The sequence below is a fragment of the Sarcophilus harrisii genome, chromosome 1 (assembly GCF_902635505.1).
Source record: "Sarcophilus harrisii chromosome 1, mSarHar1.11, whole genome shotgun sequence".
NCBI classification, from domain to species: domain Eukaryota; kingdom Metazoa; phylum Chordata; class Mammalia; order Dasyuromorphia; family Dasyuridae; genus Sarcophilus; species Sarcophilus harrisii.
In genome coordinates, this window is record NC_045426.1 from 637,136,429 (window position 1) to 637,162,367 (window position 25,939).

The 25,939-nt window shown below is 37.2% G+C and overlaps 1 long non-coding RNA gene across 3 annotated transcripts in view; it reads right to left on the reverse strand.

Moving 5' to 3' along the window:
• The window catches only part of LOC116420707, a 36,620-nt gene extending 11,104 nt beyond the window's left edge, over positions 1-25,516 (reverse strand). For 2 of the 3 annotated variants that reach the window (XR_004231116.1, XR_004231114.1), the window contains exons 1-3: positions 25,365-25,516; positions 24,650-24,794; positions 18,221-18,301 (exon numbers count right to left, since the gene is read on the reverse strand). This is a non-coding gene — a long non-coding RNA (uncharacterized LOC116420707). Of the gene's footprint in view, positions 1-2,196; positions 2,297-18,220; positions 18,302-24,649; positions 24,795-25,364 lie in introns of those variants that run through there. The other variant, XR_004231115.1, reaches the window with a different exon arrangement.
• Positions 25,517-25,939: the final 423 nt, after the last annotated feature.

The following is a 25,939-nucleotide window of genomic DNA, read 5'->3' on the forward strand; positions in this document are numbered from 1 at the left end:
CCAGCCTCAGACACTTATTGTCACCCTGAGCAAGTTGCATATCCTTATTTGCCTTAATTTCCTCATCTATAAAAATAACTTAGAGAAGAAAATGGTAAATTTATTCAGTATGTCTACCACAAAATTCACAAAACTGGTTACAAAGAGTTGAACATAACTGAAATGACTAAATAACCCCCTCTGCATAAGTCTAATTTCTCAATGTCCCATTGAATTTCCTTATTTTGACCTTGTTCTTAGAGAGTTCCCAATCTTGTTGGGAAGAGAAGACTCATGCACTTGTCAAGGGACTGAACAGGGATGAAACCTGTATCATAAAAAAGAAGTGAGGGAAAAATATTCATCTAAAAAAAACCCTAGAGATTTAATGGTCCACAATATTGCACTAAGAGAAGCAATATCTACAAAAAGGCAAGGAGATAGCCCCGTGAGTCCTCTGCTTTGGCCAAAACACATCTGGATTATCACATCATGTTCCTGGAATCATAGTTTTGGAAAGAATTTGACAAATTGGAGACCATCCAAAATGATGAGGATTTGATCAAGATTTCAATAAATCATTTCAAGTAACTGGGGACATTTAGCATGAAGAAGAGAATATTAGGGGTAGGGATGTGAGAACTGTCTTAAAAAATTGAAAGGCTATCATATTAAAGAAAAATTAGTTTTTCCTGCTCTTCCCCAGAAGAGAGAAGTAGGATTAATGTTTAGAAGCAACAAAAGCAGATTTTGGCTAGATTTATTAGAACTATCTAACCATGTAATGAGCTGTTTTAGTTGGTAATGAGTTCTACATTTTGAGGAGTTGAATGTTATTTTTGTCCTGGGTGGAGTCTGGATCAAATGATCCCTGAAGTCATTTTCTCAAATATTCAAATGAATAGATGATCTCATACACCATCCCATGATGCAGAGGTGAGCCTTCCTATCCTGCCTGAACTACACCAGAGATGACTTTTGTGAATATCTTCTTATTAGTTTGAGAAAGTTGAGAGAAGGGAGGTAATCCATTCTCTAACATAACATTTTTAACATCACAAAGATGCCAGTGGATCAGACCATCCACCCAAGATTTCTCTTTTTTGTCAGAGCCCATCTTTTTTTTTTTTAAATTAAGTATTTATGAATATTTTTTTTCCTCTAGCTCTTCTTTAAAATTCCTTATATGTGATATATCATGCTCGCTTATCTCTTATCTCCTATGTACCTCACCATTTACTTTTGACATTATGATTATTTTGATGCTCTTGGAAGAGATCTCTAACCACTTAAAAGAGCTAGTTCTGACTATCCCTAAAGGAAAAAGGAGATAATCTCCATTTGCCTAATATAGTACCTAGGGCTCCTAATATAGCACATAGAATAGTTACCTCAGGCTCAAGGTAGTCTATATACTCACACTCATTAAAAATAATAGCTCTTGATCCCCCAGTAATGTGTTTTTTTAATTTTTTCTCCAGTCAGCACATATAATTATTCCAAAGCAAAGCCATTTAATGAAATAGCATGGTAAGATCTTCCAGTAGAACATTTCCCTCCCACTCCAACCTAGGATAAAGATAGATAAAGCATTTTTAAGTACTTACTGTGTTGGGATGAGTGAGTAGGTGGGGAACTGGAAAGCTCTAGAAGTACAAATACAAGCAAAAGGAAAGATAGTCCCTATCCTCGGGGAACCTGTGTTGTAATGGGCATAAAAGGGAGCTATAAAGAGAAAAGATTCCTACACTTGAGCAAGATTGAGATGTCCAGAGAGTCAGAAGAAAAGCATGGCTGACAGACACTTCCTCAAATCCAGGTTCTGGATAAAAACTTACCTGTCAAGGAGGGGAGATGAGAATCTTGTACGGAAAGATTGCTGGACCAGAAGTGGAGAAGTCCAAAGAGGCAAGAGTTGAGCTGAGAGGAGTAAGAGCACAATCTCCCACACATATATACTGTTCTTAGGAAGAATGAACACACACACACACACACACACACAGCACATGTATACATACACATGCCCAGTAACATACAACTTATGTCAAGGGGCAAATGACACTACAGTATCCTGAGTGTCTTTTAATGATATAATCATGTTTCAGGATGCTTGATACCTATTGTCCAGATTATGACATACAATTTGTATATGATCAATGGTTCCTGTTCATCCACATATAGAACTTAATGTTAAATAAGAAAAGAACAACATTTAGGGAATTGAAAAGCTCTTTTAATTACCACAGACCAAGGTTTCTTCTAGCTGACAAATTATATAATTCAAAGTAAGTGAAAGGGGAGATTGATAATAATTTACCTGTAAGAAATAAGAAAATTAGGAGGTAAAGATGGTCCATTTTAATTTTAAATTTTTTTAATAAGTAGTCATCCAAAAGAGTAGCTAATAATTATGATATCTAATGATATCCTAATATCAAATAAAGTATATCTATTGTGTGCCTCAGATGTTAATGAATTCTCCCCTCCTCTCCCCAACTTGGAGGTTTGTAAAGAGGGGATTTTAAGCAAAGCTTGATGACCATTTTGTAAGACTGATGTAGAAGGATTTTTTGGTAAGTGATGAGTTGGACTAAATTGTCTAGATTGCTGTCATATCACCATAGATATAATGGATTTAAAACTAGAAGGGACTTCAGAGGCCTTCTGATCTGACCGCATGAGTTCCAGGGTTCAAGTCTTACTTCCACTATTTTCTAACCATACAAAGACAGGCAATTCCTTTCTTGGGATTGAGGACATAGATGCACAGATGCAGAACTGGAAAGGATTTCAGAAGCTATCTAAGCCAATCCATTCATTTTGTAGATGAATAAATTAAGGCTGAGCACTGTTCATTGGATTTGCCCAGATCACAAATGTAATAATCATCTGAGAATGTATATTTGGAACCCAGTGTTTTTCCATTATACTACACTGAGACAACTCCCTCTAGTTTGCAAATTGTTGTTATTCAGTCATTTCAGACTTCATTTGAGTTTCTTAGCACTGATACAGAAGTGATTTGCAATTTCTTTTTCTCATCTCATTTTGTAGATGAGGAAAGTGAGGTAAACACGACTAAATGACTTGCCCAAGATCACACAGCTAGTGTATGAGGTTGATTTGAATTCAGGCCTTCCTGACTATCTACTGCATTACCTAGATGCTCCCTGGATTGTAAGAGAAGTACTAAAAGAGAAGGGCCTCTAAGGACTAGAAGAGGAGTTTGTTTGTGTTCAGTTTACCCTTGCAGAAAAAAAGCCTTTTCTGAAGTGGGAAGGATAATGAAGTGTTTGAATAAGGGTAGTTAGATGTGGGAGGTGGGGATGTGAGGAGAGATTAAAGGGGTGAATCTGCTCTATTTGGGTCTAGTTTATTCCTCTGCAAGTCTGTTGGCTACTAGTAACATCATGGTGTTATTTGGAGATTCTTTTTTCTAACAAAAGAAGACAGCTACTCCCTAGGAGCTGGCCTTGGTGCCAAGACCCATTGTGAAGGAGAAGCTTTGACATGGCCAACATATGGTACTCAAAGTCCTCTTCCAAGTGGAAAGCCCTGAGAGAGCCAGGCTTCCAGAGCTCTAGGCAAAAGAAAGCCAGAACATAATGAGGATCTCTGAGAGAACATCATACAGAAGCTGCAACTTCTGGGACTCTCTCAAGCACAAATAATAACATACACATGTTCAAAAGGTAGATAAATGGGCATATATCTGAACACATGTACACATACATCAGATGTGCATTGACATGTGCATAGTTATATACACACAGATCCATGAGCAAATTCTATATGCCAGAGAGCAGGAAGTATGTTCCCCCTCAGAGTAAGGGCTCTTTAAGGATAGGACCTCTACTTGGTTAATATCATAGGGTATAATCCCTCCATCCATCCACACTTCTCTCAGTACCCTTCTTAGAGCCATAATCCTATGCTGAAAAGACACTAATTTCAGAGAAAAGGAAGAGTATTTCTCCTTGGTACCTTTAATAGTACAAAAAATCCAAGCATTTCCCTTAATGTGAGATACTGATTCCTCCTTGAAATTGAAATCATCTATTTAAGGAGTTGGGATATTGTCTTCTATAGTTCTACTGATGAATTAAGTGTAACTTGGAGAATGGGATTCTTTTTCAGATGTCTTCAAGCAGATAACAGATGACTAATCATACATGTGTCATATTGGGGATGTTTTTTTTGTACATAAGTTAGACTAGATGGATGTTAAAATCTCTTATAACTCAAATTCTGTGATCCAATAATCCTTATTGCTGGGCCACTTTTTTCAAGAGAAAAAAGTCCTAAAATTTCATTCCATATTCTAATATGTCCAGCATGTTCCCTAAGCATATATTATGTTGTTCCATGGGGATAGGGTAGGACTAAACCCATGATTTTATTTGTAAGAAACACTTTTTTGGTAAAGAAATGGCCTTTGCCAATGAAAGTTGGTACTCTTTTGGCATTTACAATCTTTGAGTATTACCTCAAGCACTGAATGGTTAGTAATTTAAGGCCCAAAGTCACATAGTCACTAGCTGTCAGAGGCAGGACTAGTTATGGCCTCTTAGTTTAAAAACCAGTTCTCCAATTAGTATATCATACTGCTTCTCATGTCCAACATAAATACTTTTTTGGGTGTATCAAGCAAAAGAAAAGCTAATCATGGCTTCCTGAACATGCAGATTTCAATAGAAAAAAAGCTACATGGAGCAAACAGAATTACAGAATGCTTTGATCAAGTCCTTTCTCTAACTAGGAATAAGTTTCTCTTCTCTCTGCCTTCTCTATTAAAATATTAAATACTTTCAAAGGCTTAACCTAAGCCATATCCCCTCCAGGCAGTTTTCTCTGACATACCCAGGTTATAATGATCTCTACCTCCTCTGAAGCCACATAGCATTTATTATCTCTAGTCACCATCTATCACTTTGTATTTTATTTTCCATCATAAAATCATTTCTATTTTAAAATCATCATAAAAATTGGGAGGGACCTTAGAATATAGAATATTAGAACGAATAGAGATCTTAGAACACAAAATGTCAGCATAGGATAGACTTTAGAACATTGAATGTTAGAACTTGAAAGGATCTTGGAACATAAAAGTAAGAACAGAGAACAACAGATTAGAAAGAAATTGGGGGATTAACTAGTTTACTTCTCTCAACTTTATACCTTAGAATAAAGAATCCCAGAGAGATTGAATGACTCACCATGGTAACACGAGTACCAAGAAGTAGAGTCTTGAATAAGACTCGGGATGTATGTCTTCTAATCCATGATTTTTTTTTCCCAACACCATCAAGGATACTAAGAGTTAAGAGGGATCTCAGAGATCATTGAGTAAAGCAATCTCAGGTCAATTTGACTGTCCCAACAGCATAAGAAGCTAACAGATCCTGCATATCAGGTAGTCTTTTTGTCCATTTGATCAAAAAGACAGGTAATCTAGTCAGGATTTGTGTGAGGATAAACGAAAGTGGTTCTAGAAGAAATGCATCAAACAGCTGACTAATGTAAGTAAGAAGAAATGGGTATTTTGAGCTTGATCCTTTTTCTACTAAGTCTGGGAATACCATTTCCAAAGTCTCTGATAGGTGCTCAACTAACAGCTTGCTGAAATTTCTTCCTTCCTTCCTTTAAAGTTCAGTAAGCATGTGTCATCCTTCTATGAAAACTTTCTTGATTGTCCAAACTAGAAGGAAGCAGACTTCTCTCCCTAAATCTCGCAACTTTTTCCAGTTGATCTCTCTCATGTTCATTCAAACTTGTATTTTAGTTATTTCTGTACATAGTCTATCCATCCACTTCTTTATAAGTTTCTTGAGGTCAGGGACTGGGATTGTTTCTTGCATTACATACAGTATTTTAACCAGTGTTCAGTATTTGGCCAATCTATTAAAGGCTAAATTAAATTTCCATATAACTACATTCATGATCAGCATTGGAAACCTCTAATTTAGCCATTCACTACCTATATGACCTGGGCAAATTAATCACTTAAGGTCTCAAAGCCTTGGTTTTCTCATCTGTAAAATGGAAACAATGACATCCTGACAGGACTGTAAGGATCAAATAAAAAATTAGGGGACAAAATGCATTATAATCTATTAAATTCTATATGTACATAGAGGATTATATTAAGAACCAACAACAATAACAATAATCCCATTCATGTCTGAGTGCACAATACTCTACTACCTGTAACTTAAAGACAAAAACACACCATGCCCATGGAAGTCTTCAGTTAGAGTTGATATTTCTCTAGCAGAAAGCAAAGCCATGACTAGAATTGAGTTAGCAGGACTTTAACAAAAGAGTGCTGCATTTAGAGTGTGCTTAAAAAGCTCTTTTATTCCTTCAGAGATATGATAGATTTTAGCATCTGGCTCAAATATAATTAGTTAAAAATAAGAAACTACCAGATAATACAAAGATATAATCTTCTCCCTTGCCTGTGTATATATCCTTTCTCACAATTAAACTGAAGAAATGGTAATTTTTCTCTACTTTCTCTCCCTTCTTTCCTTCCTTGTTTCTTTCCCTCCTTTCTTCCTTTTCTCCTTCCCTCCTTTTTTCTTTCCCTCCTTCCTTCTTCATTTCCTTCCTTTCTTCCTTCCCTCTTGATGGTTTATCTTTGCGATATTTACTCCTAACACAAAAATGCTTAGTTATAAGTTTGGTTGAAAGAATACTAGGTTTGGAATAAGAAGGCATGAGTTCAAAATCTGGTTTTGCCACATATGTGATCTTGAGCCAAGTGATTAACCTTTCTGTTCCTCAGGTTGCTAATCTGGAAAAGCAGTGTCCTAGATAAGCTGAATTCTCTAAATCCTTCCAGCTCTAAAGCTATGTATCATGCTATGACTCTTTGGCCCAAGAGTTCAGCTGTGAAGGGTAGTTTTAAAAAGGCCAGGGTCAGGTAGGGATGAATTCCAAATCTATTTCTCACCCCAAATTCCCCTGCCCTCATGAAAGTGCTTCACTTCCCTTTTTGTAGGCTAAAACAAAAGCATATGAAAAGAACATCTGGAAAAAATCAAATGATGACAGAATGCACCAAACCAGCTCTTAATAACTTATTGATATAGCAAAAACTTAATGTGCTAGGTGATGGAATTATGAATCATCTGGTCTTTGGATAGCTTAGTTGCTTAAAGTAGTAGGGTATTTCATGGTCAAGGTTAAGAATTTCATCCTAGCTTTCCCAGTTCCTGCTATCAATGAAGAAGAAGCTTGGATTGAATTATTGAAATATTTCCGACTCTGTTTGAAGACCTCCAAAAAAAAGGGAACTTCCTACCTCTCTCCAATTTGGGAATACTCTAATTGTTAGGAATTTTTTCCTAACTTTAAGCCTAAAGTTGCCTTTTTGAAATTTTCATCCATAACTTCTTATTCTACCCCCTGGAACCAATTTAAACAAATCTAATCTGTTTTCCAAATGACAGCCTTTCAAATATTTAAAAACAATGATCTTCACATTCTTCTTAATCCTTCTTGATCTCTATCTAGGCTGATAATTCCAAGATCTTTCAATCAGACCTAGAAAAGCACAGTTTCTAATCATTTTACCATCATGACTACCCTTCACTAGTCCAACTCCAGCATGTCATTCTTCAAATGTAGCATCCAGAATTGAGCACAAAGCTCTTCTCTCAATGCAAAAACCCATTCCATGGGGAGCTGGCCCCTTATCTCCTCTTGTCAGCACTAGCTTTATGTTCTGTTAATTATGTTCTATTTATGTTCTATGTTCTATAATTAATTATGTTCTATTAATATTTTTATTAATCCTATCTCTTGTATGTACAAAGTTGTACTTATACAGTGTCCCTCATTAGAACATGAGCTTCTTGAGGGCAGGAACTATCTTTTGCCTTTTTTAATATCCTTAGTGCTTAGCATAGTGCCTGGAACGTTGTAGGCATTTAATTAATGCAATCTGTTATCTGACTGATCCTATAACCCACTACAGGTTAATGTTGAACTAAACATTAATTTACTAAACTTTATTTAGTTCACTAGACTTTTAGGTCCTGTTCAGATGAACTTATCTTTCTGATCCTACAATAGATCAAATGTAAGCTCCTTCAGGACAGGAATTGTTTCATTTTGGTTTTGATATTCCCAGCATCATGACTGACATAATGCTTGTTGATTGATGAATTGACTTTAAATTCATACAGTTGAATCCAAGTGTGAGATTTCCTATATTTTTGCTTTGTTTTGAACAAGACCAGTAATTTCACTTGACTGAGCTAATCATAGTGTGACAATTCCTTCTAATAATGAAGGTCAGTGGCCTCCTTTAACTATCTTAAAATTAATTTTTCTATATAAGCAATTGTTTTCATTTATTCAAAGCAGTAAGATGGCATAGTGGACAGTGTGTTGGACTTGGTTTTAGGAAAACTTGATTCCAAATCCAGCCTCAGATACTTCCTAGCTGTGTGACCCTGGGTAAATGATTTAATTTCTGTCTGCCTCAGTTTGTTCAACTGTAAACAGGAATAATAATAGTACCTACACCAGAAGGTTGTGGATCAAATTAGAAAATATTTGTAAAGAGCCTAGCACAGTGCTTGGCAGTAGTAAACTTTGCAGAAATACTTATACTGTTCTTCCTTTTCACCTACTCTCTCCCCTTGCTCTTCCCTGCAGTGAAAAAAAAAAAATTTAAAAGAAAAGAAAAGAAAAATCTTTATAATAAATTTGTATAGTTAAGTAATAATGACTCCCTTTCTGACCACTTCCAGAAAATGAATGTCTTATTCTATATTTTCTTAAGGAGTTTCCCAGGGCACTTAGAAGTTAATTGTTCAAGGTCACATAGCTAAGTATATGTCAAAGCAAAGTAGGTTCTGGCCACTCAGTAATCCTGCCTTTCTGGGATCTATAGTTAACCATATTGCATTTCATCTTCTTAAATCTGACTGAATCATTCTGGCTAGATAAAAATTCTTTGAATCTTGATTATAATATCCAATGTATTAGACAGGTAGGAAAGTAACAATCACTTATTAATTACTTGCTAGATGCCAGGTATTACTCTAAGTGCCAAGAATACAAATACAATTTTTAAAAAGACAGTTCTTTCCCTCAATAAGTTTATATTCTAAAGGGAAAAAAAAGCATATACACAAAATGGAGATGAAAATCAGAGTGGTGAGGAGCAAGTTACTTAAGCTAGCTTTGAAGGTGTTTGGTGATGCCCCATGTTGGTGGTATCCAGTGAACAAGCTTGTAAAATCCTAGTGTCCAGAGAGTAAGAAGCAGACCAAGGAGGGTAATAAAGCATGGCTGGCTGGACTGTCTCTTTCAAATGGAGACTCTGGGAGGAATTCACTAGTGGAGAAAGGAACCTCAGAAACAGAGAATGTTCCAGGATGGAAAGGCCCAGGAACTAAGGGAAGTTTTGGAGTAAGAAAATGGCTCAGACTAAGTCATCAGTCTACCATTTCCATGTCACTTAAAGATATCCAGGACAGTGTACTGTACTCTAGGTCAGGGTTTCTTAAACTTTTTTCCACTTGTGACCCCTTTTTACAAGAGAAATTTTTATGTGACATTGAGTATATAGGTATACAGATAAAACATTTACTAATAAATCATAATTTCACAATCCCCATATTTATTTATATGACCCCATGTGGAGTTGCAACTCACAGTTTAAGAAGCTGTGCTCTAGATAGGGTCTGAAAAGCCCACAGGACTATCCCTTTCCCTGCTGTAAACAGTCAACTTATCCTTATGTAGCCTAATATCCCATTAGCTTCTTGGCCCCTACATCACACACTGTGAAGGGAAATAACAAAAACGACAGAGCTATTAGAGTGGGAATGTCACTGCTCTCACAGGACCAGATGTGCTTCTGGGGAGAGGCAGAGAGCCTGGGAATTGGCCTGTGAGTTCCTGGGAGCTAAGGCAGAGGGTGGAGGTTTGGGTTCAGAGGGAGGGAGAAGTGAAGAGGAGAGGATACTTACTGACAGGAAACACAAGGTTTGGCTGCCAGTCTAAGCTCTGTGTTCAAAGGAATCTGAGATGGCACTTCTGATTAAATCAGTGCCCAGCCTATGGGAAAGGGCAGCCAAGCCACTACTAGCAGCATCTTGGTCAATTCTGAGCTGGAACTACCATGGGAGGGAGTGCATTCTGAGCTGGCCAGGCTCCAGAAGGCTGAGGGGATACCAGAAAACAACCTAAAAAAATCCCTTTGTGTATAGTGTATAAACTTTGCAAGCTACAGTTGAAAGGGAAATTGTTTATTTGGGGGTTTCATCCTGATTAAAGAGACAACCCTGAGGACAAAAGGAATTAAAAGGAGTTTACAACAGGTTGACAGGCTGATCGCTGGAGATCAGTGATAGCTTCAAGGTGGCAACAGCTTTTATCAGTAACTTTCATAATGAGATAAAGACATCTCAAATAGGTCCATGTCAGAAAAAAAGAGGTTGGAAGCTTGCGTCTCAGTTCCTCCCCAAGGTAGCAAGGACACGATACTTCCAGGAACAGACAGGTAGGGGGTGATTCGACCAATATCAGGGGACTGAGTAATATCACCCTATAACACTGATTGACAATCAAGTCAGAGAACTATACATCACTGAGCAAATTTTTGGATACTATTCTTGCACATTATTAAAACCTTGGGAGGTTAATCTTTATTTTAGAAGAAGAAACTAAAACTCAAAGAGTTAAGTGACTGGCTCAGAGTCATATAACTAATAAACCAAAATTTGAACCCAAGCATATCTGCCCTTGGCCCTGGGTCTAACCTTTCAATCACTCAATAATAAATTCAATAAGCATTGATTGAATATCTATTATGTCTTAGTTACTTAGGTCTTTGGTGCCTAAAGACATAAAAGAGAGAGAAGACAGTCCCTGCCCTTCAGAGGCTTACAAGATAATGGGGCAAATAATAAGACATAAGCTCTAATAGGGTTGAATGTTGCTGTTCAGTCATTTCAGTCCTGTCTGATTTTTAGTAGACTCATTTGGGTTTTCTTGTCAAAGATACTGGAGTGTTTGCCATTTCCTTCTCCAGCTCATTTTACAGATGGGGAATCGAGGTACAAAAGTTAAATGATTTGCTCAGTCATACAGCTGGTAAGTGTCTAAGATTTGAACTCAGGAAAAAAAAGGCTTTCTGATTCCCAGCTGCCAATAAGATGAATAGGAAATAATTAATAGAGGGAAGGCCCTGGAATTAAAGGCAGTTGAGAAGACTTTCTCTGTAAAGTGAGATTTTAGTTGGAACTTAAAGGACGCCAGGGGGTTGATAATAGAGTGGAGAAGGGAGAGTCTCCCAGACATGGGGGACAGCCAAAGAGAATGCTGGAGCTAAGATATGAGGGACTTTTTTGTGAAATAGCCAGGAGGTCCATGTCACTGAATCCAAGAGTATGTGTTGAGGACTGAGGTATAAGAAGCCTGGAAAAGTAGGAGGAAGCTAGATTTTGAATATGTTAAACAGGATTTTGTATTTGATCCTAGAAACAATGAAAAGCACGAGTTTACTGAGAGGAAAATGATATAATCAGATCACAATTTTAGGAAAATCACTTTAGTGATTGAATGGAAGATAGATTAGAGTGGGAAAATACTTGAGGCAGGTAAACCCACCAGTAAGCTTTTGCAATAATCCAGGCATGAGGTACCTGTAGCAGCTTGGTAGTAGTTTCAGAGAAAAGGAAACATATTTGAGAGATGTTACAACTGTGAAAACAGCCAAACTTGGCAACTTCTTGGATATGGAGGATGACTCCTAAGTTGTAAGCCTAACAGACTGGGAAAATGGTGTTGCCCTCTATGGATTTTTGGGGGGGGGTTTGGATCTACTGAGAGTAAGATGTCTACTGATGTCTTCAAACATCCAGTTAGAAATGTCTGAAATACAGTTGGAGATTCAAGACTGGAGACTAGCACAGAGATTGATGTAGGAAAAGTAGATTAAGAATAGACATAGTAATTAAGTCCATAGAAGCTGATGCCACCACCAAGTGAAGTGGTATAGAGGGAAGAGAGAAAAAGTTCCAGGATAACTGAGGATTATCTATGTTTAGAGAAGAAACAATCAAATAAGTAAGAGGAAATCCAGAAGAGCAGTGTCTTGAAAACCTAGAGAGAAAATAGTACCAAGGGAGGGAAAGTGATCAATAGTGTCAAGGACTGTAGAGAAATCAGGGAGCATGAGGATTGAGAAAAGAGCATTGGAGAAAAGAGCAGCTAAGATATAATTAGTAACTTTGTTTTGTTTAAAATCAAGAGCTTGGAAAAAATGCTATATGTCATGCTTATCGAATCTTTACATTTCATCAACATGGAAGGGAAGATAGAATATTGGATGACACTCAAGAACTGAAAATGTCTGAACAGTCTATAACATGGCCCTATTCTAATAAGAGGACATTTTGCAGGGATTGGTGAAAAAGATTATATTTCAAATCCAAATATCAACTTCATAAATATTAAATGTGGACAGAGATTGGGCTCAAAATAACAATAAAGAAGGAAGGAAGGAAGGAAGGAGGAAGGGAGGGAAGGAAGGGGGGAGTAGGGGAGAGAGAAATATTGGAGGAAAGGAGGGAGGGGAAGAGAAATGAAAGAAGGGAAGAAGATAAGAAAAGAAGAAGGGAAGAAGGATTTATTAAGGGTCAACCAATTAAGTGCTAGGCACTGTGCTAGGCACTTTACACATATGATTTCATTTGATCTTCACAACCACTCTGGGATGTAGGAGCTATTTTTATTCCCATTTTACAGCTCAAGAAATTGAGGCAAACATTAACTGACTTGTTTCAGGATCACAATCTAATAAATGTCTGAGGGTAGATTTCAACTCAGTTCTTTCTGACTCTATCTACTTTGTTGCCTAACCGCCTCTGAGAAAGCATCTGAGTGATGTTAAATGAGAAATAGGAGAAAAGGGAGATTTCTTCAACTAGCCTCAAATTTTTTAAAAGAAATATGGAGGTTCTGAGCTAAGATGGTAAGGGGAAGGGAGTTATATAGATGTGGAGAAGGATGCAAAAATTTGGGAAAATAGCTATGGAATATGTGATTACGGAAATGTAAATAGATTGTCTTGTTGCAGGGTGAGAACCCAGCTGAGATTATGTACGCTAATCAACTAGTGAATTCATCATGGTTTGGAGATTTTTTTCCAACTTTGTTCAGCAGCACATGAGTAGAAAGCAAAGTCAGTGGATGGTAAGAAAGATCCAGGGCTAGGATTCAGCAAGATGAGATAGATCTTCTGTACTGACAAGACAAGAGACTAAAGAGAAGATAGTGAAGAGATGAACTGACTCATTAAGGAGTTAGGATGAGGAAGGGAAAATAATATAGCCATTATAGAGATAAAGAGAGAGAAATGAGGGATCAAAGGATTGGATAAATGAAGATAAAGAATACAGTTTTACATTGCAAGGCAGAAGGAGAGATGGAATGACCACAAAGTATGCTCAGATAAACCATTCACCCATTTGTAGATGGTGGCAAGATCAAGATATGATCTCTGTATATAGCTAAAGTGAGGCAAAGGAATGAGAGAGTTGGGTATTTCAGAGAGCATTAGTATTTACATTAAAGACCCTCTAGTATAAGAAAAGGAGTTGGGAAAGAGAGAAAGAATATAAGCCAAGCACCAAACTTATTGATGAAAAAGTGTGTCATGGAAGTTGGTATGTAATGATTACCAGAGTCATAATGGAGTAATACATTTATATTCAATGAATCTCAAAAGAAAGGTGGCTACTGAGTAATGGTGACAGAGGTAGAGTCTGAAAGTAATAGTGTAAAGCAGAAGTGTTACTTGCTCTCCTGTAAGTAAGTTAGGGATATGAGTGAATTTGCAAATAGTGTTGAAAAGGATAACTAGGATGATATGTCATTAAAAATAAACTAAATCTTAATGATCACAATAAAATCAACAAGGAGCAAGCAAAAGATCTAAGAATAACAAGTTTGCTACTTATGAAACAGGCATTCCAGAGAGCACAATGGAAAAGTTGGGTAGCTTTAAATGAGATGTTGTAGAAGGTGATTGAGGGAGCTGAGAATATGGGAAATTAGAGGTGGATAAAAAAGAAAGTCTGAAGTCATCATGCTGGACTCCTCACAATGCTCATCTTATCTACATTGTAGCCTTTCTGCTGGAGTCTTCTTACTTAACAAGTCTCAATCTGCCTTTAAATACAATTGGTCCTCACTTCCTGATACAGACAGCACTGCCAATATCGGCTCATTCTGGGACATTGCTAGGATTCAGGTTTGGCTTTTGTTTTAAGTCCAAATTCTGCACCCTCTAAACTTTATAAGATCCTCAGGGAAGGCAGGAGTAAGAAGGAGGCAGAAACTGAGATCCAGATATTCTTCTCCCCATTCCTGAGAAGGAATCTCAGGGACTTCACTGGAGGCTTCCACTAAACAGTTATAGTCAAATCAACAGGATACAAATTGGTCTGCCCTTTTATAGATACCTACAGTGTGTGATGTGTCACTTCAACCAATCTGAACACATTCCTTGTGTGTCATCCCTCCAGTTTATCCAATGGCTTTCAAGGACAACTAAATTGATAAAAGACTTTTTAACACTTAGTCTAAAGCATTTGATGAATTGATTCAATTTAGAAGTATTTTTACTTGATAAAGATAGCAGAGCATAGAATCTTGACACTTACTTTAAGTGGGGTAATTTATTGATTCATTTGACTCCCACCTTTACACAAAGTAAAAGCAAATATGTTTATGTGTAATCCCACATATATACATGCATGTGTACATCTACATATATACACATGCGTAAATATCACAATTTAAGGAAGAATAAGAACGTGTCAGAATTTTTTTACTTTCCTCCCCTCCACTAAAAATTCTAACAGGAAGTCATTAGCTTACTTCCAAGGTTTTCATTATTTTCACCTGAGCCAAAAGTGTCTTCACTGTTAATGACAATAAGACCTAGAATGGAATTGCCCCTTTATTGCCTCCTCTGCCTTTTGAAAAATGCAGTTATCATAGAAGTTATCTCTAGTAACTCGCTAATTAAAATCTTGTAGTATTTCTATATCATATCTCCATATCAGTTCTCTACTGATGTTGCTAAATGGTTATTGAATAAAGGATAAAATATTTACTATATGACAATCAGTCAATTAACAAGTGTCTCTTATGCACCTATTAATTGCTAGGCACTGTGCCAAAAAGTGGTGATACAAAGAAAAGTAAGACAATCTCTGCTCTAATGTAGGCAACAACATATAAATAACTGGGTAGCAACAAGGTAGAGATGGGACAAATTGGCAATAATCAACAGAGGAGAAGCTTTAAGGTTAAGAGGACCTGGGAAAGCCTATCTGGAAAAGGCAGAAATTTGGCTAGAACTTGAAGGAAGCCAGGAGGCAGAAATGGAGAGGGAAATAATTCCTATCACAGGGAATGCATATAGATGCAAGAAAGACCTTCTCTGCTTCAGTGATATGTAAATTTGAAAAGACAACACATAAAGAGGAACTATAAGGGGGAGAATATGTATTAATGTGATGGAAACACTTGTGAAATAAAATGAAGGTCGGTTTCTGGACAATATATGATAAAAGTTTTATCCATTATGGTTCAGGGTCCCAAGGACAGAGTCCAAAGGCATAGTGAATAATAGATAAGAAAGATATATAGAACTGAACAGTCTTCTAAAACTTAAAAAATGAATAACAGAGTGGGCAATGAAAAAACTCACAATATGTGTGAGGACATTGTAACAGATTCAATCAGGAACTTTGAAGAATGGGAGTAAAAGATGTTATTAAGGGAATACATGATAGAAAGAGAAAATGGACTAGTCACAGAGCAAGAGCAAAGGCATGACAAGTTGGCAGCACAAATATTCCATTGATAGCCATGTTATATCTGGAAAAAGCAGAAAAGACTCCAACATGTTAGGATGATTCACTGTAATGAGATTATGGGAAGGCATAGGTAAGATTCACATAGCATGAGTGGGAATAAGTGGTTATAATCAGTATCACTGAAATGAATTTCCAAATTATGAAATTTCATTTAAGCTGAGTTGCATGATTCCCAAATTCCTCTCTATTTTACTTTCTTTTACTAGTGGTCTCAAAAGGGCTCCTTCTTGGAGGTCTTGAATAAAACCTAGGTGACCACTTCTTAGTTCTATTATATGGAGGATTCCTATTTCAGTATAGATTAGACTAAATGACCATTAAAATTCCTTTCAGCTGTGATTCTATGACTATATGAAATACTTTCCAATGTCAAACATCACTTGTTTCTACCTTCATTAATTTCTACTAAATTACACATCATACTTTTCCTCTCTCATACCTGTATTTCCTCATATATCTTCCACATAATCAATGTTACTCCATAATTCCTTTCTTTTAAATATTCATGTTTCTTATAATTAGACCATTCCCTTCCACAGCCATATGCACCCCTTTTCAGTGATACCTATGGGACCAAACTGTCCATCTTACTTTGAGATTTCCAGGGCTCATGTCTACTTGTACTTTGCACATTTTTGCCAAGACATTTAAGCCCTTGGATTTCAGAATAAGCTCCTTTTTTGGATTCTTGTCTTCTATGAATTGTGTGGCTTCTTAACTGCCATGCATGTTATTTAAAATAACATCTACTGAGCTCACATTAATGTGTAAGGCAAGAAACACAATGGCAAAAATTGAACTGTCTTTGCACTAAAGGAGCTTACATACATACTCCTAGATCAGAGGTATGTCAACTGTTTTCAACTAAACAGACTATCAGTAAATTAATATTGAGCATTCTCTATAAAGATATGGATATGTGTTTTTGTTGAGTCTCTTTTCAATTTTATTTTGTGACCTCATATGGTTTTCTTGGCAAAGATACTAGAGTGGTTTGCCATTTCCTTTTTCAGCTCATTTTACAGATGAGTAAAACTGAAGCAAATGCAGCTAAGTGACTTGCTCAGAGACACACAGCTAGTGAGAGTCCACATCTAATTCTAAATTCATGAAAATGAGTCTTTTTGACTCTAGCTATCATGCCACTACAGATTTATAAATCATATACATTTGTGGTGGATAGTGAAGAATCCAGGAAGTCCTGAAATCAAGTTCTTCCACTGACATTTAATGACTTGTGTAATTCTAGGCAAGACACTTAACCTCTCATTAATCTCAGAATATCCCCTAGACTATGTGTTGGAGAAAATTTGCCAGGATGCATGGAATGGGGAGTTTCTGAATTTTGCATAGCCATACTGAAAACTTTACTATCAGCTCTTTGTTTCTGTCCCTCCCTGTCTGTCTCTGTCTCTCAACTCTCTCTCTCTCTCTCTCTCTCTCTCTCTGTCTCTATTTCTATTTATTTATCTCTCTGCTTCTGTTGCTGCCTCTCTGTCTCGGTGTCTCTTCTGGCTCTCTGGCTCTCTGACTCTTCTGTCTGTGTCTCTCTCTCTGACTTTCTGGTTCTCTCTCTCTCTCTTTCTCCATCTCTTTTCTCTCTGCGACTCTGTTGTGTGTGTGTCTGTCTCTCCCTCTGTCTCTGTCTCTCTCACTCATTCTGTCTGTCTGTCTTTCTCTGTCTCCTCTCCCTCCCTCCATCTTTCTCTTCCTCTCCCTCCTTCTCTCCTTCTCTCTTTCCCTCTCTGTCTCCCTTCCCTCCTCTCTCTGTGTCTTTTCTCTCTATATGTCTCTGTTTATGTCTCTCAGTATGTGTCTCTATCTCTCCCTCTGTCTTTGTCTCTCCGTCTCTGTTTCTGTTTCTCTCTTTCTCCTCAGTGCAAACTGCCTCCTTTACACCCCTGAGCTGCTCTGGGGGGCTTTTATACCACAAAGACATGGAAAAGTAGGAGAATTTTGAGGGACAGCAATGGGTAAAATTGTTAGACACAAGGCCCATATATATAGATATCACTGGGAGGATGGCATGTAAGCTAAATTTATGTCCTTGTTGTTGGTCCATCATCCAATTCTTGTTCAGATCATAGCCCCTCTCCAGTGATATCCCCCAAAGTCCCCTGACCCCCACTTTAGGGATAACTATTTTCTAGTAAATTATAGTTTCTTTTTTGATATCTCCAGACTTCTTTCATACCACAACCTGGCAAGTAGCTTGTGCCAGTATCATTCATCACCCAAGATCATTTGATAAGGATATACAGCCAAGCAGAGTTTCAACTCCGGTCCCCTGACTAGAAGTCTAGTGCTCTGTCAAACTGCAATCATACCTGGAAGGATTTCTGGAAGCTCTGTTCTTCAGGCTCACTAGGTAGATGTTGCCTGATGCTTGAACTCTGAATGATCTTGCTCTGGGGTTTTAACATAAGGAAGCAGAGATATGATGGATGTTTAATTAGCCCCAAACCAGGGAGATAGGGGAGACGTGGGATCTGTCCATGTGAAGTCTAGAGAATAGGGACTCAGACTTTCTGGTGACCTCCTCTTACACTCTCCACACCCCCATCCCTAATCATGCACACCAAAAAAGGGTCTTGAGAGAGAAAGAACCGTGCTTAGGAAGCACTTTTCCAATTTAAAATGTCTGAATGCCACCACCCAGCCCCAAGCTCACCACCTCCCGCTCCTGTTAGCCATATGGCACTTTAATAGATGCTGGCTGAGGGAGACCTTTGAATTGTAACAGATGGAAGGATGGGAGCAGAACACCAGGGGAGGGAGGGGGCAGGAGGCAAGGGAGAGAAGGGAGAGGCTGGTAGGGTGGGGGGGGGGGAGTTGGAGGACACAATTCTGAACTCTTATAGCAGCTGGCAGTTGAAAAATATGCTGGCATCTCAGCTCCTTCCCCATACCCTGGGTCATCTATTCAGTCCTGACAGCACACAGAGGAGACAACATAGATTGTTAGTATCACAGAATCCTAGAATCCAAGAACAATAGTATATTATAATCCTAGAACTTATGGATCATAGATTAATATAATCCTATAATGCTAGTTTTTTTTTCAGAAACAGAAGCAGAGAATGTTAGAATCTTAGAATATTAAAATCCTAGGATCCTGGAATCTGAGAAGCCCTACTTTGAGGATCTCAGAATGAAAGGGACCTCCTCTCCATCCCTACCCCATTCCTTTCTTTTGTAGCATTACCAACAAATTCAGCCTCTACTTGAATTCCTCAAGTGGAGGATCGCTACTTATCAAAACAGATCATGCTTTTGAGGGATTGCTGTGATTTTTAGGGGGGAGGAAATGATCCTATTGGGCTAAAAGCTGCCTCCATGGATTATACTTCTCTGTGGGATCTGGGGCTACACAGAACAATTCTACGCACAAGGACAAATTGTCAGATATTTGCAGAAAAGCACGTTTCACTTGGGTATCAGGAAAAACATCTCAGTAAGCAGAGCTAATGTCAGTCCTTCCTTTTGTCTTGTCACTGGATTCTGATGCCTAGAAGAATGAGTGAGGTGATATGCAACTCTATCTCACTTAAATCACACACAAGTCCAGACATTATTTTATGATGTCATTGGTCCTCTTTAAAAATGAAGGATGAACAGCAATAGCTAAAAGTTGAATGTGTTGCTTCGGAAGCTAATGGGTTCCCCCTTCAGTGAAGATCTTCAAAAAAGCTAGACGACCACCTGTCAGTAATATTATAGAGAGAACTGTTGTTCCTCCAAGAACCAAACAAGACAATCTCTCTAAGATTCCTTCCAACTTTGAGATTCTTTGATATTTAAAGGAAATGATTCCTACTTCCCTTATTCCAAGTCATTTCCATAATATCAGCCTATTGTCCATTCTCCATCTCTGAGGGGAACTGAAGAGATTCCATCCCTGGGAGCCTAAACACTGAAGAATGATCATTAACCTGATCTTGCTCAGACCCAGCCTTACCATGCAACTCCCTACTCACCTTCATGTTGTGGGTATCCCTTCTGCCCCTTGCCCTTTATAATCCAACATTATATCCTCTTTAAATCTGGGCACAAGAATCAAGCATCAGTATGATGAGCCATGAAGAGTATCAAGATATATTATTTGGGAAAGTGGAATCTTAAGTAATTTGGCCTAGAATAGTTTGATTAATAGACTTGCAATAGGAGAGATCTAAGTTCGAATTCTATCTCCAATACTTATTGTGAAACTAAAATAATCCAACATTAGCTGTGGGAATGAAAGTCAATTCAACACAGTCATTTCTGGAAAAACCATAATTTAATTGCCCTAAACTCCAATCCCCAGTCATTCTAATTTTCCTGTCCAAAACCTTTTGAGGGTTTCATTATCCTGTATATTGTCTCCCCTATTAGAATGTAAACTCCTTGAGGCCATGGATTATCTTGCTTGTTTTATTTTGTGTCACTGGCAATTAGCATAGTACCTGATGTAATAATAAGTAATTAAATGTTTTTTTTTTTAATTCACCCTTTAATTCAGGCTAAATGGGGTTAATTCAGGATACATTTATTATATGTGACTTCAGGGGCCCTTTCTTACATCCTGTCTTTCCACTTTGGTCTAGTGCTATCTATCTCTCTATAATTTTTCAAGCTCATCTTCTCTCCCCAGTAACTGCCCAGGCTAGGAATTTTTCTGTCTCTCCTCCTCTCTTCCAAACTCACTTATCTCTGATACCACCTTCACATCAGTCACTGTTCTAAATTCACTAGTCTGGGAAAGGAGTAATAGTATTAATGATAGTATCCAAAAATATATATTGATGGAATACTTAAAATTTTGCAGATTATATATATATATATATATATATAATCTGCAAAATTTTAAGTATATATATATATATATATATATATATATATAATCTCACTTCAGCATCGCAACAACCCTGTGAAGCAGATACTAGCTACAGGTGATACTACTGTTTTACAGATGACTGGATTAAGACCAAGAAAAATTCATATATTTGCCTAGTTTCACAATAAGTGTTGGAGATAGAATTCGATCTCTCCTATTGCAAGTCTATTAATCAAATTATTCTAGGCCAAATTACTTAAGATTCCACTTTCCCAAATAATATATCTTGATACTCTTCATGGCTCATCATATTGATGCTTGATTCTTGTGCCCAGATTTAAATAAAAGGTAAATAATAAATAAAAGTAAATTGTAAGGAAACAATGAAGAGATGTTACTGATATTCTCATTGCTAAAAAAGGATGGAATCTGCTGAGTACAGTAACAGCCTATACTTTCCTATTCAAATACCCATATCTTTCTTTTTTCTCTTCTTCACACATCCCAAGTAGAAAAGTGTATTTCTAGTGTTTATTAATGTGGGAAATTGATGCCTTATCATGATATGAAGATCCCAGGACATAAAACTGAGATTCAGTCTGGAAAAAAAGAAAAATTGTGAGACACAATAGTTATCTCCAAGTACTTGAAAGGCTGTTATAAAGAAGCTAAAAATAATAATAGCAAACATAAAGCTCTTTATTATCTTCATTTTATAGACTGGGAAACTGAGGCAAGTATTAAATGTCTGAAGCCAGTTTTGAACTCAGCTCTTCATGACTCTAAGGCCTAGGGCTTTATTTCTTATGCCACTTAGCTGCTTAGATGCATTATAGTAGAGATTCTTTCCAAATATTGGTTGAACTAGATAGTCACTGAGATCCCTTCCAAAGCTGGAATACTTTGTCTGTTATTCTTGAAATCTATGCTAGTAAAAGGTGAGTTATAGAAATCTCTATCTGACTGAAGATATCAGGGATGATGGGCCTGGAGATAAGCTTGCTGTATAGTTCATAGATATTTCACATAGATAGATACTATCCCTGGGCCACTGTAATCAGGGTCAGAGAGTATCAACATCAGATTGGAATTGGGGTGATAAATTTTTTGGCCACAACAACTTCCAAAGATGACCTATTTAAGTATAGAAGGATTACACTATGGATCTGTGGAAGCCATACTCAATATTGATGAAATCATGAATCTGTAAAATATTGAAGCATCCACGTGGTGAGGAAAATATAGATCCAGGCTGGGGTTATGAATGGAGCACTCTGGACCCACAGTTGCGGAACTATAGGGCTGAGTAGAGTTGAGGAATTCTACTCCAAACATCACGGAAGGTGATGAAGAAAGAATGATGAAGGCAAAAAATTTAAAGGGGATTGGGAACAAAAGAATGGAGATGGATGAATTTGAATGTAAAAAGAAAGACAGGGCAAATGGAACTCTGCTTGTGAAAAGTTCAAATCTTCCTTTCCTCTCTCTAACTGCCTGGTGAAACTATGAGAGCTTGAATCTCATGGTAGGGAAACCTCCTAGCTTTGTCCAGTATTAAAAGGACAGAGACCCAATTTAAAGTACACACCCAAAAGCAAACTTGAAAATAGGAAAGCAGAGCCGTGATTGCTTTGGAGTGAGGACAATGTTAGTTTTACACCTACTGTGTCATCTTCAGGAGAGACCAGCAGAGCATTCCAATTACCTGCAGGTATCCCTAGGAAACTAATCTCCTGATAGAGGGTTCTGTGAGTAAAAAGTCCTAGCCAGGATCAACAGGGCCTAAATTGCCAAGTCTTGCCTAATTTAACAGAATTTTTTAAAAGGCAAAATTGTAGGTTTTAAAGAAATATAGTCCACTAGAAATCACAAATACCAGGCACTTATTAAGAGTATTTAACGTTCTCAGATAACAGAAATAAGGCACCCTTAGTCTTCTCTTCTATTGTCCTTTCTTTCCAATCAGAGATTTATGGATGTGTAAATCACCACCATAAATTGTGGCCTTAATAAGAGAGTACAATTCTTTTTCTCCACAATAGGAAGCTGCAAGTGGTATTTCATTGTTGTTGTTGTTTGTCCTTCATTCTGGAAGAGACCATGACATCAGGGAGGAGACACCATGACTTCAAATGAATGGGATTTAAGTGAGGGAGGGCTGGGCAAGATCAGCTGCCTCACTTTCCCCTCTAAAGCATCTGGGTCCAGTGGTCAGATATAGATCAGGATGCCTGGAAATGGCCCTGGATGCGGTGGAAGACCTGAACCTTTTTAAGATAAGGCCTTTAGCAGGTCCCAGTTTGACTAATGGATTGATGAAGGACCTAGCTGAGTCCTGGGTTAGTAAAATACATTCTGGGTGCATCGTTACCAACTTCCTTTGATTCACAGTTATTATTCTAGTAAAGGCTTATATAGTGTCTCCTAAGTTACCTTCAACAAATGTACCTCATATGAATTAAAGAGAAGGAATTTTCCTAAGAAGGATAAAAGTGAGCCATGAGATTTAACTTAATGACAGAAACTCATTAAAAAAGAGAACATTCATATTATTCATGGGATAGAACTAAGAGTAAAATCAGACCTGTTTCTCTGAGAACCTAAAGAATGCATGCAGGTAGTATGAATGGCAGGTCAGGCTAAGCTTTTCAGGGACTCCTATGTATGAAAAAAGTATGAAAATATATGAAAAGTATGAAGAAAGATCAACCACTGGTTGCAAATAATGGTATTTGTATGTGTTCTCTTCCATTAGAATGTACCCTCCTTGATGACCAGGACTAGTTCTTGTTTTGTTTTGTCTTTCTTTGTAACCCCAAAGTTTACTTAACCAGGTATGTAATAAGGACTTAATAAATAATTTTTGACTGATTAATTGATATATTAATTATATATTATTATGTAATTACATTAATTATATATTATTATGTAATTACATAAATTATATATTAAATATATAAAAATATATATTCTTGAAAGAAACAGTAGTAAAGTGGAGAGAGGACTTAATTTGGGAGTTAGGATGCTTACTTAAGTCTGGATTTTGATTTTAACATTAGAGGTATGCCATTGATCAGTCCCTTTACTTCTTTATTAGTTAAATCAGGGATAATAATAGCATTTCTACAGTATATCTTAGTTTGTAAACCTCTTAATGTTATGTTAACCAATTTGCTCCTTACAATCACCCTGTAAGGCAGATACTATTATGTGCAGATAATTTTTGCAGATGAGGAAACTGAGACTGAAAAGGGTTAAATAACTTCCTAGGATCACATAGCTAGGAAGATATGAGGCAGAATTCAGATTTACCTTTTGTTGCATCCCTAGTCTTGTATTATCTACTACATTACCGGGGGTCTGAGGGTAATTTAATTTATAATACTTTCACTGACTCCTTTTGAATCTCCCTTTCCTTATCTATAAGATGAGGGAAATGGTTTTATATTACCTCCTTGGCATGGTTTTTGTAAGGAAAGCATTTTGTAAACTCTAAAAGACAATTGACATAGGAGATAATATTATTGTTTAAATAGACGCTTTCTGTGTCTTCTCTTAGAAATGTTATTTTGAATTAAATGGCAACTATGTATGAAGTACCATTGTGGACCTGTTTGTGAGTAGGAATTGCTTCATTCTTTATATTTGCATCCCTGGGCATAATATGATGTAACATTGTGGTACAGTAGATGGAGTGTTGGACATGAAATTAGAAAGGTTCATCTTTCTGAGTTCAAATCTGGCCTCAGACAATTACTAGCCATGTGACTTTGGACAAGTCATTTAACCCTGTTTGCTTCAGCTTCCTTATCTGTAAAATAGTCTGGAAGAAGGAAATGGCAAACCATTCCAGTATCTGCCAAGAAAATCCCACTAAATGAGGTCATGAAGAGTCAGATATGACTAAAATGACTGAATGACAATAAAATTAAATTGTCACCTCTATATCTTCTCTTCACTGGGGCAAATATGCCAGTTTTTTGTATTTTTTTTTAATGATCTCTTTATGGATTCCGGTCTTCTCACTCTCTTAAAGTTTCTACTTGCTTGTCTCATGGCTTGTACTGCTCCTAGATGGTCTCTTCCTTTAAAAAAATAAAAATAAAAAAGCACTTATCATAGGATCTGGTGCATAGTAGGTGCTATATAAGTGTTTATTTCCTCATTTCTCTCTCCCTTTCTGTGCCTTTCTGTTACCCCTGGAGTCATAATTCATCATAGAAAACTGGTTACATGTATATAACCATTTATACATATACACAACATGCATATATATACATACATAAGTACATATTCATGCCTAGATGTACATATAGGTGTATATATACATACATATATATGATATATATGTATGTCAAGAAAATAGTTTAAAAGTGATTAAAGGTTGCAAGGTTATTATTAATGGATAGCACTTTTATAATGCTTTAAGAGTTGCAAAGCAATTTCCATGTTATCTCATTTGATCCTCACAACAACCTTGTGAGATAGGTACTATTACTTTCATCATTTTACAGAAGAGAAAATTGGAGCAGATAAAGGTTAAGTAACATGCCTGGAGTCAGATAGGTGGAAAGTGTCTGCTGAGTCTGAATCTGAAATCAAATCTTCCCAACTACAGCTCTGGCACCTTCTCCACTAGCCCACCCACAGCAAACCTGGACTGAAGATCTGAGAGCAGAAACCAGGAGTTCTGAGTCTAAACCCATGGTAGTTCCTGCTGAGCTATGCTGCCTCCCCAAGGCCAGAGTCTCCAAGAGTCTTTGACATTATTTACTTCATGTTTGGCTGTATCTCTGAAGCTCAATTTACTCATCTGTAAAACAGGAATGGTCACACTCTAAATATGTCATAATGAATAATGTGCTCACCTTATGGCCAGGAAGACAAGGATTCAGGTCCTGGTCCTGCCTCCAGCTGTACTGCTCAGTGCTTTCAGACAACTCTGTAAGACTGTCACTGTGTATAGTATACATTGATCTATTGGCTGATGGAGTTTTTTTTTTTTTAATTGAGAATTCTCTGATCAGTGAAGTCACAGGTCTTTTCTGATGGAAGAAAAGAATGAAGGAAGTAAAAAGGATGGATGGAAGGAATGAGGGAAGGAAGGAAGGAAAAAAGGAAGGAAGGAAGGAAGGAAGGAAGGAAGGAAGGAAGGAAAGAAGGAAGGAAGGAAGGAAGGAAGGAAGGAAGGAAGGAAGGAAGGAAACCTTATAAAACTATAGAAAAAGGT